We start from the raw sequence: 17757 nt of genomic DNA, 5'->3' as shown, positions 1-17757 counted from the left end.
TGGTTCATGTTCAAGTATAGTATCTGGTAAGTATTCAAGGTTTTTCCCAGAATATCATAGGATACGTGTGTGTGAATTAATGATGTGGAGAAAAGAAAAAATTATCGTTTTTATATAGCGTGAAGTTCAAAGGTGATTTCGATCGAATAGAGGTATGTTTCTAATAGAATTAAACAATAATCGTTGCATGGATATTTTTGTTTTCTTGATTGGAACAATTAACAATTAAATTTCGATTATTTGAGATTTTTGTATTACCTATTACTCCAATAATACATCATTATCTTTTATATAAAAAATAAGACCGTATAGAAAAATATGAGTGTTTTTAACCTTTTAAAAATGTAAATACAAAGAGTTCGATTTGCATAAGTTTTTAACAGAATTATCTGGTGTTTCTTTTGTGTTGAATATGTAACGCTATGCTAGAGACATTAAAATAAATAACATTAAAATAAATAAATAACATTTTAGTTACGCGCACATTTGCCGTACACTCTCGAAAATTCTATGGAGATAAAAAGTAAAACTTTGTCTTTTTGTGGGGACGTAAAATAGAGCATAGTAAGTGGAAGAGGGTATTCACTTTCTGTCCAATCAGCGTTCAAAAAAAAAACCCCCAAAAATAACAACGTCAAAAAAAAAAATCAGCGTTCAAAAAAACGAAAAACAAAAAAAAAAAACACATTTCTCAGATCTTTTCTGACAGCCTCACTGGATCGACTCAAGGCACCGCGCGAAAATTAGACCAGTCCAGTCCAGTCAGTTCAAGATGCAGTTTTTTTGTTTGTTTTTTATGGTCATATTCACCCCTTACAAAGCATATCGCCACTTGAACGTAAGGTGCTACTATTTGGAGCCATGTCTACGAAAGATGGACAAAATATTTGTTTATGTTGCATTTAAACTTCTGCATATCAGTACAGCCAGAAAAGCAGTTCGACCTACATAAGTTTTTGAAATTATCTGGAGTTTCTCTTTGTATTGAAGATGCTATTCAAATAAAACTCTAAAAGGAGGCATTTCAATATCTGTAATATCACAAAAATGCCAGTTAGAACTGCGATAAGGGTTTTTAATAATATTTTTAATATATTTTTTTTGTCAAAAATGACATGGCATATAAAAACTATGCCAGCTACACTAATGGTCGCAACGAAATACGTTCAGGACATCCAGCTGCCTAAACGGGACAATTCAAATTGACAAAATAATAAAGAACATTCAGCATTCTGAAATGATTTCTCCTCTGACTGAAAATAAAATAGTTAATATAATTCGAATAATTTATTCACTTACAAATTAGGCACAAGGTCATCAAAACTGTGACGAGTTGGGGAGCAACCATTAGTCGTCCAATCCTCTATTTTTCGCTTAACTAGCTGAATTTTGACCCACGTCGTTTCTTTTATTTTTAGATATTTTGTCTATCACTTCCATCTCATCAATCGCCATAATACCACATTTACTCAATGGATTACTCTACTTAGTATATTCCATATCGTTTCAAATCAGTTTTATTTACATATAGTTTTTACTTTTAATTTCATTAGAAAAAGATGAACTGCGGAACTGAAAACCAATTATATACTACATTTCCATCACAGAGAAAAAGCCTGGAAATGCCAACGAAACTGGAAAGTATCCCTCGATGGAAAGTCTGCACGTAACCTATTTTTAGCTTGAACATAAATAAAATACATCAAAAGTTCCGTGTTAAACTTTATGAAGTGAAAATTATGGTGTATTTCCCTTCGTGTTATATTTAGACGCAAATAAACATTTCGAATCGCTAGTTTCGGTGGCATGACTGTTGGGGAAGTCTATCTTGGTCTGGGAATACATCAACTGCTCTGACTCTACTCATTCTCGACCTCACTCTCTCCTTACTCTCTATCTCTCTCCTTCTCTCTCTCTCTCTCTCTCTCTCTCTCTCTCTCTTTCTGTCTATCTGTCTATCTATTGTGCGATCTCAAAACAGAACATTTTTGCTGTCAATATAAAATTACAGCCTTTTGCTGCAGTATTTGATCCTTTTTGTTACACAAGTAAATATATGTTGTTGAAACCTAAACTACAACTCCATCATTTTTAAGGTATATATTTAGCCTGAAATGTTGATTAGGTACCATCCTCTAGATTCAAAACCAGAATTTCAAAAGTTATGAAAAACATATGACTTAGGTACCATCCGCTAGATTCAAAACCAGAACGTTTAACGTTCCAACCTTAGTCGTCCTTCTATCCAACGTCGTTACAGCCTAAGCTACCGACAGATGCATTCGAGTAATGAATGTTTAATTTTGCAAGGGTAATGTTTTATTTGACTTATCCTGCAATGGTCAACTTTTTTTTTTTTTTTTAATTTTTACTTTCTAGTAGCAACTTTTTCCGGCTAAAAAACAAATTAAAAACGTGGTGTGTATCCGAATACCCTATATATCAGATTTCAATTGTGTAGACAAATATTCAGAGAGGGGTTTGGTAGAGAATTATCGCACATAGACCTACAAAGTTACTAGACAGAGAAAGAAAGATAGAAAGCGATACATAGATTTATAAATATAAATATTCCCATGTGCTGGAATGTTTTCATTCTAACGTGTGCGCAGTTAAGCAAAATGTAGAAACTATGCTTGAATAGAATTCAGGAGATGAAACCCATAATCTAAAAAGTAACCATAAAATTAAATAAGTAATTAATGCCCGTTTCCTTAAGGAAATATGCAATTTAGTAACCTTGATGCAGCCGCACGCGTATGACTTAGTATATTAAAACGTTCATTTTAAAAATTTTAAATACAAAAAGTATCGCGAAAAAAACTAAACTTTATGTTTCTCTCTATCTCTATCTCTACTATCATATAAAAGTCAATTTGTGTTTGCGATTTCCTTCCTCATATGTTCCGAAACGGCTGACACTATTCGTAAATATGTTTTGTGCAGAAATCCACCCGAAAAGTATAAAGAATTAAAAAAATCCGATCCTAAAAACAATCTTTTTTCCTTATTAATGAGTTCCAGTTATGATAAAAGAAGTATAATTCGTTTGCATATTTTAAAACAAAACATTAATCAGAAAGATATATATATATATATATATAGAGAGAGAGAGAGAGAGAGAGAGAGAGATAATGTGAAAGCTTATATAATTATTTCCACAGCTAAACAATTTCGCAGCTCACATGAGTCATGGCAGTCAACAAACCGAAAGTCCAGGACACGAGTTTCGCCCTCATTTGAGATCGTAAGTTAGACGAACCTGGGATTCGAAACTTGAGCCTCTTCCATGCGAGGCAAGAACTCTGCCAACTGAGCAACCACCCCACATCTAAGAAAGTCTATTAACTTACTCAGATCAAGCAAATCGCGGTGAATTCCGACCGTGGAATGGACATACTTGTGAGACATCGGCTTGGGTTATAGATGGTTGGATGACTGTGTCTCTTGTTCGAGACGAAGTAGGTCCATCCCACAGTCAGATTTCGCTGCGGTTTGCTTGATTTAATCAAACTGTATTATTATTATTATTATTATTATTATTATTATTATTATTATTATTATTATTATTATTATTATTATTATTATTTCAGTCAGTTTTAAGTAAGAAAAAAGAAAGAAAAACAAAAATTGTATTTTCAGTCAATTTTACCGATTTTTGTATTTAATCCTACTCGGTTTTTCAATAATATTCATACATATAGTCAATTTTCACTTTAACTCTCTGCTCTACTACCACTTCCAAAAACATAAACTGTGTGCTTTCCCGTATGAAAACATCTTGGACTAACCATTGTTTCCGCGGTCTTATTCTCCTTCGTCTTCTATTCTGGCCATGTTGTCCTCTCTCACGTTGGCGCCTCTCTGGGGGGGGGGACGTACGGGTTCGCAAGTATAACAAATAGCATACAGCAAAGCACAAACTCCGGGGCATTCTGCACGTATACATTTCACACTGTGTCTGTCTGGTACTATCGACCTTCTGAACGCTGAAGCTCACGTCTACCTAGTCTTTCTGTCGAGGCCGAGTTTCTCAGTCGGTTGATCCATTTATTTCCCCATCTCCTCCGAACCAGGATATGCTTTCCACTGATTGAAACTCGCAACTCTCCTCAACTGTCACTGTCGTCAACCGTCACAAACCTAAGAGTGGCTCCAGTCATCCACTTAACTTTAAAATACATTGACCAATCTTTTGTCTCCGTGTAACACTATTGATATATCACAGTATATTTGGATTTCAGTGTTGCAGTTTGAGGCTATAGATATTCTACACTTTTAAACATAACAAAAATTTAAATAAAAACAACTCACAGCGAAATCAAAATAAGTTGAAAGACAGATTTACACATCGCTATCTAGGGGGGGGGCAGCCATTATCATGAGGAAAAGCCACCTAAAATAGTCGCAATACTACCTCATGAAAATTGCGATAACAGTTAATTTAATTGAAGAAAAAAAAGGTAATAAAATACTTTAATCAATTTCGAAGTAATAAACTCAATTTAAAGTTAAATTGGAGAGAGTCATTTCAAAGCACAGAAATATGGAACTAATTATCATGAGAGTAATAAGCAAAAAAATCAAATGATAAATTATACAAATTACCAACCCACCATTCTAATATCTTTAGTGTAATGCTTTGAGATTATTTGTAAAAAAAAACAAAGTATAACAATCAGCGGAAGAGTAACATAATATAAATCCTGCTAACCGTAAATGACACACAATTTACTTAGAAATATTTACGTTGGACTGAGTTATTGATTTAACCTATGATTTTTGTGGATGTAGTTGGAGGATTTCACATTTCTATCCCATTGACGAAAGCTAGAGGAATAAATGGCCGAAACGTCGTGAAAAACAACAACTAGAAGATGAGGATAGTAGTCAAAATAATTAAATTTAAAAAAATCTATGATGTTTATAATATTGGAATTAGTCTAAAATCAGGTGATAAAATGCAATCACTACTTTTGATAAAAGTACTTTATTACATCTGTTTTAAGAGCCTCATGCTCAAAATTTAAGAATATTTCCCATGCTCAATCATCAAAACTATATGAGGGGTAAGACCTGCTAAAATTTATGTTAGTTATCTCCCTTTTGCTTTAAAAATCTATGTTTATAATGGATGCATGAGGAAAGATCTGAAATTGAGAAACAACTATCAATTGTTGTTCAACGAACGAAACATATCCTTGATTTTATCTGAAAAGTATATTCAACACAAATAGAAACTCCAAATAAATCCGTTAAAAACTTAAGCCGAACTAGTTCTATTTATATTTTTACAAGTAAAAATTCTTATTTTGCGATATGGTCTTACTGTTGATATAAAGATCACTTAATATTGGAGTAATAGGCAAATACAAAGACCTAAAAAAGAAACTGAAATTAAATTGTTCCAGTCCTAAAAAAATTAATATATTTGTGCTATTATTTGATTGTATTAGAAATATTCCTCTGTTTGATCGAAACATACTTTTGGACTTCATGTTATATTCAGACGCGTTTTTTTTATTATTTTCTTGAAATTTATTCACGCATGCATATTTTATGATATTCGAAGAGAAGACTTGAATATCTACTCGACACTATCATAGAACATGAACCAACCCGTGACTGTACTTCTAGTTTGATACATTTATATACATATATGCGCATGCTTTCACGGTCCTATCAAAGTCTCTCATTTCAGTTCTTATTAACATATTTCTCTCGTCTCTTCTCGCTGTTGCTGACACCTTCTCGAAACTCATCATATCGTTTTACTGTGAGTTTGGGAAATGATATGTTCTATATGTGAAAAAAGAAGAAGGAGTGTTCTTTGCAGTCACAACATAAAAACAAGCTCTTTCTGTAAATCAATATATCTATAAAAGTGAATGTCTGTGTGTCAGTGTGTGTGTCTGTGTGTGTGTCTGTGTATATTACCCTACGCAATAACTCTGTCAATTTTTAGTCTACAGACTCGAAATTTGATATACAGGTTATTAAGATTTGGGAACATCTTTGTAATCCATTTTCGGCCAGAAATTTGGCTGTTAATGGGTCAAAGTTAAACGATTTGACCTTTGAGAACTCTACCAAAGTCCTCCGCTAATTTTGGGTCTAAACACTTGAAACTTTGGATATAGGTTCCTTGGACATGGATCTAACTTAATAACTCGATTTGAGCCCAAAACAATAAATGTTAAGAGGTCATAATAGGAGTCAAAGTTAAAAAGAAAATTGACCTCTACGGTCTCTATCAAATTACTCCGACAATTTCTGGTCTAAACATTTGAAATTTTACATAAAGGGTATTCAGAGATAGGGCAAGCTTTTTAATTGGTTTGGATCAAAAAATTTTAGTTACCAACATATAAATGTATGTATGCATGTTTGCATGTCTACCTAAAACTTTCGAAAGAGGGGACGGATTTTATCAAGATCAGTATCGTTTTAAAGTTCGACCTTTCAGACGAAAAATATCGAAAATTTGGCTAAAAACATTAATACCTTCACCTTCAACTGAGCACTTTTCTACAGGGGGAGGTCGCTTTTTTCGCAGATATTTTTTTAAAGTCGTCCTCTCCTTTCGATTGTCTAGACTTAATTAAAACCTCCGGCAATTCCGGTCTGACGGTGGTCGTAAAAGCAAAGACGTCAGGTTTTTCCCCGTTCTTTTCCTCCTTCGGGGTACGGGTTCGAGCCTGCCTTCCTACTACCACTTTTTATTTATTTATTATTTTTGCTCAACACACACATCCAAACATCCGGGCAACGCCGGGCTGAAATGCTAATAGCTTAGAAAGATGAGTCTAACATGAAAACGTAGTAGTTAAACTTTGCAATATTATGTGTATGAATAAACTCATTGCATGTATTTCATTTAAAATGGAGGAGAGGGCATCAGGCTTAAATCAGTGGAGTATAGTTTGATGTTTATCTTAGGAAGCTGTCCTCTTAGGCATTATTTTCTCTGGAACGGAGATTATTTTATCATATGTTGTATAATGCGTCCCGATTTAGAATACTTATAGATTCAATCATGTCAAATTGTGTATCCATCCGGATTGCACACATTTTGAAAAAGCTTTATTAGGCATTATTAGCTATTAGTTAATGCTGGTCGCACTTCTGAAGAAAAACTACTTGTATTTCAAAATAACACAAATCAATTTTTACGCTGTATTTATATTATAAATAGGATCCTTCACCACCGCCCCAAAAATGTATAAAAAGCAGAGTACAACAGTATTTGTCAGTTCTGCAGTAGAAAATGTAAAATTTTCAGGATTCATTTTTTTTTTTTTTTTGAACAGTAAAAGTTTCTATGTTCTATGTGCGTGAATGACTCTCTTGATTTGATCGTTACTATTACTATTCTAATAGAATTTCTGAATTTTTTAGATGAGGATTAGTTATTTGTATTATTTTTCATCGGACTACTGTTCTCATCTTGAATGTGATTTTTACAACGTTTCGGTCGATATAACCTCCGACCTTCTTCAGGTGCATCTTGTGGAACTCGGGAATGTTTCTGTCGAACTCCGGAATTTGGACGGAATTGTAAAAGTGATATTTTCCTGAAGGTTCAATCCTCAGTGTGGGTGATCGAAAATACAATTGCGAATTACTTAGGACCTCTATCCAGTCATGGCTGACAGAAAAAGAGAACGCTACCCCCGTGAAGTTAATAAAGAGTTCCGCTCGAAATTCCGTTCAAATTCCCGAGTTCGACAGAAACATTCCCGAGTTGGACAGAAACATTCCCGAGTTCGACAAGATACACATGAAGAAAGTCGGAGGTTATATCGACCGAAACGTTGTGAAGATCACACTACAGATGAGAACAGTAGTCCGAAGAAAAATAATACAAATTATAATAGCACTTTATTACTAGATTAATTTACTTTTCGGCCAATGTCATCATCAGTTTCATCTTTGTTATGTATTGATTGTATTTATTTGCTTTTATTTCGTTTTGCTTCAGTCGAAGTTCTCAGAAATCTAGAGGCCCCATTCCTGGAATTAGTGCAGTATTACTACGTATATGAGATATGTAGATATTCGAATATTCCAGTAACGTTATCCTTTGCCTCCCAAACACTGAGTTAATAAAGAAGTTGAGAACATCATTTTTCTTTACACAATTGGTCATTAAAATATGCTATATTATGCCTTTAGTGTGGTTTCCTTACAAATTCCAAAACAAGTATTTATCTAGACTAATGCAGCTACGTGAGGTAATATTACTTGCAGAAGGTGAACCATTCTTCATAAAAGCTAGCGTTGGCTTTTCTACGCAGATCTTAGTTGAGCTGCGAATACTGTGTTATTTTGAATATTTAGTCAGGGTTTACTTGCAGGGAAAAGTATCCTCATGCCATGTTGCCCTGACAAACCTCTATACAGAAAAAACACGAAAGGAAAGTGTCTGGTAGGCATTCAATTTCTCTCCAGTAGGCATCCAAGTCCTCTCTAGTATGCATTACATGAAATGAGAAGGGACAACATTTGGATATTAAAGTATTCCTTGTCAATTATGACTTTCAAACATATCCTCTTAGCCCTGTGTACTTTTATATTTGTTTATTCTCATTTCATCGTTGATTGGTGTAAATGACAACACCAAACACAGAGTATATTTTGGTCTTGATCGCTATCCCGTATATAGCAATGTATTATCATAGACATATCACACGCGTTTGATGCTTACAATAAAGAATGTTGACCACTATTTGTTTAAATCGCTTTTAATTAATAACTCAAGCGTCACCGAACTTGCTTAGACCAACAGAAAATATCGAAGTCAACCATTGGGTTTGACAGAAGACTTGTATAATTAATTTATAAACGTCTTTCCTTGCGCCACTAATTTCAATGTACATTTTGTATTCTAGGCTTTTATTACCAATCTCACTTCTTGTTCAACATTATTAGACTGGATTTGTGGTTAAGAACAATTCGATGTCATCCAAAAAACTAAAAGTTTTCTCATCATAAACAATTTCTTGCTTAATTACTAAGCCGATAAGATTTGATTAAATCGTTTCAAATAGTCAAAAAGAAATTGGCTTACCATTACTTAGTTCCCTTTTAGAATATAAGTGTTGATTCAGTTGTCAGAGTGATTCCTTGTGAAATTCCTTATTTGCAAATATGTCCTATAAAATAAAAACAACGACGGAAATCAATGAAATGTTTATATCATATTACAATATAAATATATTTCCAATACAAAGCATGCTATACGAAAGAAACTATTAAAACACATACAAATAATTGAATTATAAAATGCCTTTGCCAAGGAGGTCTGTTTTCTGGCATATCGAGCCTTTTGAGTGTCATATTGGTATATTACAGACTATTAGTTGAACATAATATACACATAACTTGGAGTGATTTTACTGAAAGGTGCTCGACTAGGTTCCGATCTGTGCTTTGTAAGGTATTCACAAGAATTTGTTTTCTGCCACAACGAAAAAAAAACTTTCTTTGTATTTCTAACGCCTGGCGAAATTTCCACAAACAGAGCTTTTTTCGCTAGGACTTCTCGTCTGTGTAACACATTTTTACGTCACTGTTTTCATGCAAATTACAACTTGGTCCTCTTCAAATTAAATTGCAGACGATTCCTGTTATGAACCATCCCCAAAATTGTTCGAATTTGGTTCTAACAGACCGATACTTTATTTTTGGGCATATCGAATTCTCATGAGACGACATCTTTAATCAGTTATAGGTACTTAGTGCTAACAGAATATTGATTTTGTATTCTGACGTTGCAAAAAAGAGCACTATGATACTTTATTATAGGAAATGTCGGATTCCTATGATACAACACATTTAATCAGCCACAGGTATTAACACGTATAATTTTAAAGCGTGTGTCGTTCAAGGTACTGTTTTGTTTTTTTGTTTTTTTGCTTTGTTTTTTTTTTGCCTTGTCAGAATATATAATCAGTATCGCAATCTAATAATAGGATATCTCGTCTGTTTTCTACATCATTTAACGTTGTCCGAAAACCAACACATGCTGTATACCTCAGTCGCAAAATAGACAAGAATACAAAACTCGCTTTTTCTTTGTAACAACGACATTTGCCTTCTTTATTGCCGTGATGTCCCCCACATTGTCAGCTTCTCTCACCTGATTTCGAATGTTATTCACGCCTTTACGAGATCTCGAACTTTATTTCGTCCAGTGCTCCACGTCTCTACCGTGATCATCCTCTTTCTCTTTATCGTCATTTTTTTCTTTGTCGGTGACGTCTTTTCGCATGCATTTGTAAACAACAATCCGCGCTATGTTACAGTTACTTATCTCATAAAAACCTTGTCTTTATCTATTACATCGTCTTTTTCAGAGAAGGTGCTTAATTTAGCTTCAGCCTCTGGTTCCTTATTGTAAGACATTCGCAGGGAGAATTCGACTTTTACCACATCCGCAAATTACTTTTCTTTTCTCTCACTGTGTACCTAAACCCAATAGAAATTTTCACGAACAAAGTTTCTCTCCAAGAGCTTCCTATCTGTGGATCACCTTATTATGTGAAAACATCGTCGTCTTTAATTTCAATAGTTACAGATACTTATTAAGCCGTTCGCTATTCTACACATTATTTTCAATCCTCTCATATTATTCTTAATCATTCAATATTAAATAAATCTTATAGTCAAGTAACTTATGATCTTTGTAAATGATGACTTATTCGAATCGATAATAGAGTTGTTTTCTTGCTCAATCTTTCAAAATCCCGATTTACAAAATTTAACAAATCTTTTTTCGGGTCTTTAGCGATTCGGTTGGAAACATTTTTACTTTGTTTATGCCTACATTTTAAAGATATTTTTATTTATTTCTTTTAAGTACTTGTCATTTACCGAATCCCTTTATTTGCGCATTTGTTTTGAGTTGCAACCATGCTATTGGTATGTATATTTCTTCCAGGAAACATTTATGGCAATAATTCCAATGGAATAGCAATGTTAACAACAAAGCAATCGAGCCCGTTAGCAGAAGATATCTACGATTTAAACCTTATTCCATTTTTAGAAGTATTCAACAGTTTTTTTTTTCATTATTATTGTTTATATATAATACATTCGTAAATCACATAGTAAAGTCTATGATCGCAACAGGGTTCATATGGTCCCGGATAAGCACTGACCTTGTAGGACGTGAAAAGCATATATTTACATAATGTCAACATTAAATCGTTTCGTCTAAGCGTTCTGCTGTCGTCAGATATTGTAATCAAAACGAAGATTACAAAACAAAACAAAACAAAACAAAAAACGCAGAGTAATAAATTAAGTTTTTTACTAAGTATGCGAACTTGCGGAGAAATGTATATTATACGTTGGGATTTTGAAAAAAACAATTCTCTCTTCTCTCTGCCATCGTTTCTCTTTTGTGTCGTGCATTCTTTATTGTTCAACTTAGTTTCAATTCATGGTTGCCGTGTTTTAAATAGTAATGAATCATCACATATTAATCCAAAATAAGTTATTTGATAGTAAGGCGTTATGAGATTACCAGCAGGGTGGTGAATAGTTCAACGGGGTGATTGGAAACAGGAAATATACTGGATATTTTTATATTGTTTATGAGAAGGGCTCAACAAATATTCTTTGACATTGGTCTTTTTGTAGTGTGTAGAGAAGAATTTTCGTGACAATATGTTCCAAAAAGAAGAAGCGAATATTAGAACCACTTCCAATGACTTAGCAATAGAGCAGCAACGCATTTTCACTGATAAAAGGAACTGTAAACATCAGAAACATATTATCATTCAGTAAATTTCCAATGGATTTTGTACTCCTGTTACGTTGCAGAGGATCTTTATGACCGGGTGTATACGGCACCACAAGGAATATGTTGTATTGTCGGGAGTTCTGTATGACATGGACGGGTGTATATATATATATATATATATATATATATATATATATATATATATATATATATATATATATATATATATATATATTACATACGTGTTTCTAACTCGTGTAATATCTAGTTGCATAAAAAGTATGACAATAGATACGTTTTAACAACATACATGTAAACAAAAGGGAAAAAATAACAATTATCTGGGGTTGTAGCATCTGGCCAATCGGAGAAACATACCTTGCCCACTCCTGATCGTATTTGACGGATCCTTGGGAACAGCTGCAAAGAAGCTTCATCCAAATGAATCAACAAATCTCGGGTTGTCTCTCTGCAACTTTTATTTCCGATTTTCTTCCATTAGAAAGCTGCCGGTTGTCTTAGACTAACGCATTCTGATCCCCTCTACTGGGAGCCATCACAATCCGACTCGGGCCGATCTCTCTCGCTCTCTCTCCTCTCTTTCTCTCTCTCTCTCTCTCCGAGCCTTTTGACTGCGTCTGTTTTCCTTCGCTTCCGATCTCTGACTCATCAAATCATCGTATCTTCTCCCAAAACTCACTAATGTCCACATCACTTTATAATGATCTTTAGGTGGGAGTCGTCAAACTCTACAGGTCAATCTATTTTAAATTATTGTTTCTTTTACATACTTAATTTTCTAAACATTTTTAACATAAACAATTTTTCCGTAAATATTTATTTTGCTAGGATAACATTCTATTTTTACAAATATTACAACGATAATAAAAATTAGTTCTTATAATTTCATCATAGTAGTCGACCATTTTAATAGTTTCCGGTGTTTTCCGGTAGACTAACAACATAACACTCCGTGCAGCACATCCCAAGATATGCCGGCATTATTGTATTGTAGGTTATGTCTGAATATTATATCTCGTTATAGGACATCTGTAGCGATTATTCGTCTTGAACCCAAACAGAGAAAAACGTTAGTTTATTCCCTGCATGCCTAGCATAGGCCGGAATTTCTATGAACAAATTTCTTTTCAAGAACTTACTGTCTGTGGAACATGTTACCATAATGTGAAATCTTATGTTAGCAAATGCTCGCCATAAACTCTGCTGAAACGGGAACACACCAAATACCATGAAACTACGTCTCATTTTATCTCAAACATAGACGTGTTCCATTTCTGCGAGTGAAAATCAGAAAAAATTTCTTGGACACCATCCTCTTGTCCTAGAGGGCGTTGAATCGAGTTATGGTGGGGGGCATCCTTAGAGGTTATAAGATAGACGAGTTCAGTACGACGAAAGTAGGTACTTGTGTGCCCTTGCTGATAAGTCTTGATAAGAAAGACGTATAACCTAGCTGAGGGGTGACGGTAGTCATGTGCTTAACGACACGGATAGAAAACCTGAGTGTACTAAATTTGAATCCAGTTCATTCCACGGAAATTCTTTCATTAAATTATTGCTTGATCTTGTGCCTAACCATCGTAGAAATGAAATATCAAAAATAACATAGCTGATGGTACGAAAACAGTTCTGACCGCAAACTCTAAACAGCTGTTTAATACGGTGAATGGGATGAGTCAACTAACCACGCCTTCTTTTACTATATTATCGCTGGCTGCTGTATGAGTTAGTTGTAAGTCATGCGGTTTGTACTTTGGATAAACAATCCTTTATCATATAAACCTTATCTGTTTGCAGCAATTGAATCTCGGTATTCGTTAAGGAGAAACAGTATGTTACTGTGCTTATTATTACTATGTATTATGAGCGTCACTATATGATCGACACGAGAGTAGGAATTGTAAAGTGATGAGATCTTCATCTCTTCTCATCTTGTTAACACTTTTCAACGCCACCTCTAAATGAAAAAACGTAACTATGAATTACATTTTATTATATTGGGGTATACAAAAAATTAATCAAACTGAGGTTTCAGAATGTGAAGTAAAAAGGTAATGTAACATGTGGCCGCGGCTGAGATTGGACTCACTACACGAGCTGAATACTTGATGCTTCGTCATGACTATAAAGGGCATTTTTATCGTGACGCCATCACAAGTTGGTTGCCTACCACAGCTTAAGAGAGGTCCCTCTGCTCTCGAAAGAAGGGTAGACCGCACCAGTTTCCCAACCTGGTAGTTTACCTCGCGGTACACACAGCGCCTCGTCTTCCTAAATACTCACCCATCTGATACTGGCCAGGCTCGACGTTGCTTAACTTTGGTAATCTGGTGAGAACTGGTATGTCAACGTGATTGTGCCGTATATATTTGCGTAGTAAACCAAAACGAAGGAGAAATAAGGGATTTGTAATGTAAAACTAAGTCTGTATGCCTATTTTTACGGTTTTTTAAAAATTAGTTTCCTACATTGTTTGAAGGAAACTATTTTCCTCTAAATGCAAGTTGTCGTATAAATTTAAAACTAGTGATACCTACGCAAATTCCACAGTGTCATAGTTTATATATAATATATTTTTGATGGGTATTCTGTGGACCTTCAACATAAACCCAACCCCTGCGATATTACTGTAGCCCTTTTGTTAAAAATTTAAAAGTATTTATCTAAGTAACCTCGTTAATGTAGTGTCAGAATATATCTAGTTATTACGGTTTATTGCCGATATCGTTATAGGAATTTGTGACTTATTTCCATTGTATGGACGCCCCGCGCGAACAGGAAACCCACGATGATTGAGAAAAATGAAATTTCTCCGATAACGAATGACGAAATTAATAGTGTTTGTACTTATGACACAAAACAAAAGTCAAAGGTCGATTTATGCATATGGTGTGATCTCTTTGCTTCATATATCTTACAAGTATATCGGAAGGTTAAATATAACAACTCCTGGGTATAACACGTATCAGATATATACATAAAAGTGCACCTTGAATATTATGTTGGCACACTGGTTCCCGTCAGATCACCAAAGTTAAGCAACATTGAGTCTGTTTAGTCATAAAATTGGTGACCATTTGTGAATTCCAGGTGCTGTATATGCTCTTCACTTATATCGGCATTGTTCCCAGTCAGTCTCCTTGCCACTGGACCCAAGCAGTACTAATTCAGGAGAGGTGTGGTTGGGGGTTGCGCAACGCATGCTTCTCAATTACACGGGCAACTACTCTTACATGGGTGGCCAGTGTCTCTTAAGACTGAACAGAGGCATCGACACCCTGAATAATTGACAAAAATTACAAAATCACAGAAAAAGAAAGCATGACATATGGCCATCCCAAGGGAGGTAACTTCACAATAACAATTTTTTTTAGAGTTGTCCCCCCCCTTACACCGTGGTAACAAAATACAAAAATACGCATCGGCATCATTCCTCTGTTTCGTAAAACATTTTTTCACTAATATTAACAATTACTATTTAAAAAAAAAATTAGCCCTAGAAAAACTTTTTGACAAAAATCTTAGTGACCTCTGATGATTGATCCATCTTTGTGATCTACGGACTCACCCTCACACAAACAATTCAAATTTTTGTAATGCAGAGCTAACCCTCTTTTTCCTTAGTAGGAAAAGAAGCATGTTCTCAACACCCGAAGAAGCTCGCAGGTTGCAACGACTGAACCGTTGTGCTGATAACACCCAAGATGAGAATAATAGTCCAATCAATCAGTATAACACTAACACATCCAAAAGTATTAATAAATATTTGAAAACATTAAGAATTTGAAGCATAAACACTTTACCAGGATTCAGCAAATGAATCAAAATGTTGATATAGCGCAAAACGCAATATATAAATACGTTTAAGTTGACTCAAAACTGATTTACAAATATTGCATGAAATGTACAATGTTGAATGGGTCCGTCTTGTTTTTTTTGTTTTTTTTGTTTTTGTTTTTTTGTTTTTTTACGATTGAATGATTAATTATTTCAACTAGAATGTTCCAAAATAAGTTCAATCTAGCAACCCCTTTTTCCCGCGTTTGTTCTTGCCATCTACTTGACATTTTCACTTGTGGCCTTTTCCAAATTTGGTCGGCTGATCTGCAAAGTTCAGTCCGGACGAGCGAACAATCCGTGGTTAGGATCTGAACATCGAAACAATTACTCAACAATTCAGACTGACGGAAACAGATTAAAGCATAAGTGATAACGCCCCTCCCAATCCTGATCCACCCTTTCTATTTATCTATGGAGTATCAACAGTGTATCCAAGTCTCTTTCTTTCCCCTTTTTTTCTCTCTCTCTCTCTCTCTCTCACACACACACACAGACACGCACACACACACATATATATATATAGGTGTGTGTGTGTGTGTGTGTGTGTGTAAGTGAGTGTCAGTTGCTATCAGCGAAAATGCAATAGCCCTTCATGTAAACAAATTGAGATCTTTAGGAAACTGACAGTGTTTATATAAACATTGGGTTTCACTTACCAACTGCAAATGACTGACAACCTAATGCATGTGTACGTTTCCTGTCTACAAGACGATCGTTACTATCTCGGCGCCAGCTACTCGCTGGGCTAGCCACACTGAAGAAAAGTAATACGACGAAAATGGTTGTAATTGACTAATGATAACTTAGAAAGATATTTAATCATGGCTTATTTATCATTAACTATACAAGTTTAAAACATTAAACATCCACAAAATTTTACTTTTTTGAGAAAAAAAAAATTGAGTCATTTCATCAGTACAAATTAAAAGAACATTCAACAAGATTTCACTATTCGTCCAGTAAGAGAGCAGAATACCCATTAGACTGCAGATGTCTAAGAGACTATAACGATGTTAAAATAACAAACTTATACGATATTGTTCATTATTATTATATATAAATATTTGTTACTAGAATAACAATGTAATTTCTTGGTACACCAACTGATTAGATTTTTTACAAATCTGTAAAAGGTAAGTTCGCAAAACCAGTTAAAGCCAGTTATACAGGGTCACGGGAAACGGATGTTTTTAGAACGCTCCTTGCTCTCCTTGAGTAAGGTACTCTTTAAACATGTTTATGATGCAGCTTATCTTCGACAACTTATATATATATATATATATATATATGTATATATAGTCATCGACATATAGTACTGTTTCGTTGTATCACAACTCATCAGTGCCACTAGACTAGCGGCTCTCCCAAGTCGAGGATTGAACATAGACCAATCGCGTTGACATCCGGCAGTTCTACCCATTGACCTACGTGAGCGGTGCCCGCAAATAACCTCACCAAATGTCAGCTTTAGACAAACATTCGTCCACCATTTTTATAGTGTTCAAATAGCTTATTTATAAGTTATCGAAAATTAAGCTAATATTCTATATATGTTTTCCAATAATATGCGCAGTGCTTTCAGGAAGTTGCCAGACATTTTTGTACAGGTATTTAAAATTGTCGTAGACTCTTGAAACTTCAGCATGTTATTGCTATACATCTTATGAGATGACTGACTAATTTTTTTGATTTCAAGTCCAAATGAACAGCTACAGCAGGAATTGGAATATACCTTACTAAAAACCTGATTGTTACGGCTGGGGAATTTCAAAAATGTAATCTGAACATGAGTGCACTTAGAAGAACGATATGCAATAAAATTCTGTTTTAAGCTAGAAAAAATGTTACAGAAACGTATAGAATGCTTCAAACTGCTTTGGAACCAGGTTGCATGATCGAATAGCAGGTTTAGAATGCCATAAGAAAATCAAGGAGGGCAGGGAATCTATGAGGGATGATGAGAGGTGTGGGAGGAGTAAGGAAGTCAGAACAACAGAGTTGATTGGCCAAATATAGAGTTTTATTGATAATGACCGTCGTGTGTCTATAGAGACAATAAGTGCCTAGTTTGATGTCAGTGTTGGAACTGTACACACAATTATTTGCAAGAAACTAAAAATACGGAAGATTTGCGCGAATGCACCAAC

General features: G+C 34.6%; 1 protein-coding gene across 1 annotated transcript in view; it reads right to left on the bottom strand.

The window, feature by feature from the left end:
- The window catches only part of LOC145283705 (uncharacterized), a 390390-nt gene that overhangs the window by 286192 nt on the left and 86441 nt on the right, over positions 1–17757 (bottom strand). The window contains exon 2 of the mRNA XM_080132730.1: positions 9071–9155. The gene's annotated coding sequence lies outside the window, so the exon portion shown is untranslated. The remainder of the gene's footprint in view (positions 1–9070; positions 9156–17757) is intronic.

Source organism: Euprymna scolopes, chromosome 8 (genome assembly GCF_053919585.1).
Source record: "Euprymna scolopes isolate OS-2025 chromosome 8, ASM5391958v1, whole genome shotgun sequence".
NCBI lineage: Eukaryota > Metazoa > Mollusca > Cephalopoda > Sepiida > Sepiolidae > Euprymna > Euprymna scolopes.
This window is presented reverse-complemented; position numbering and strand designations above follow the sequence as displayed.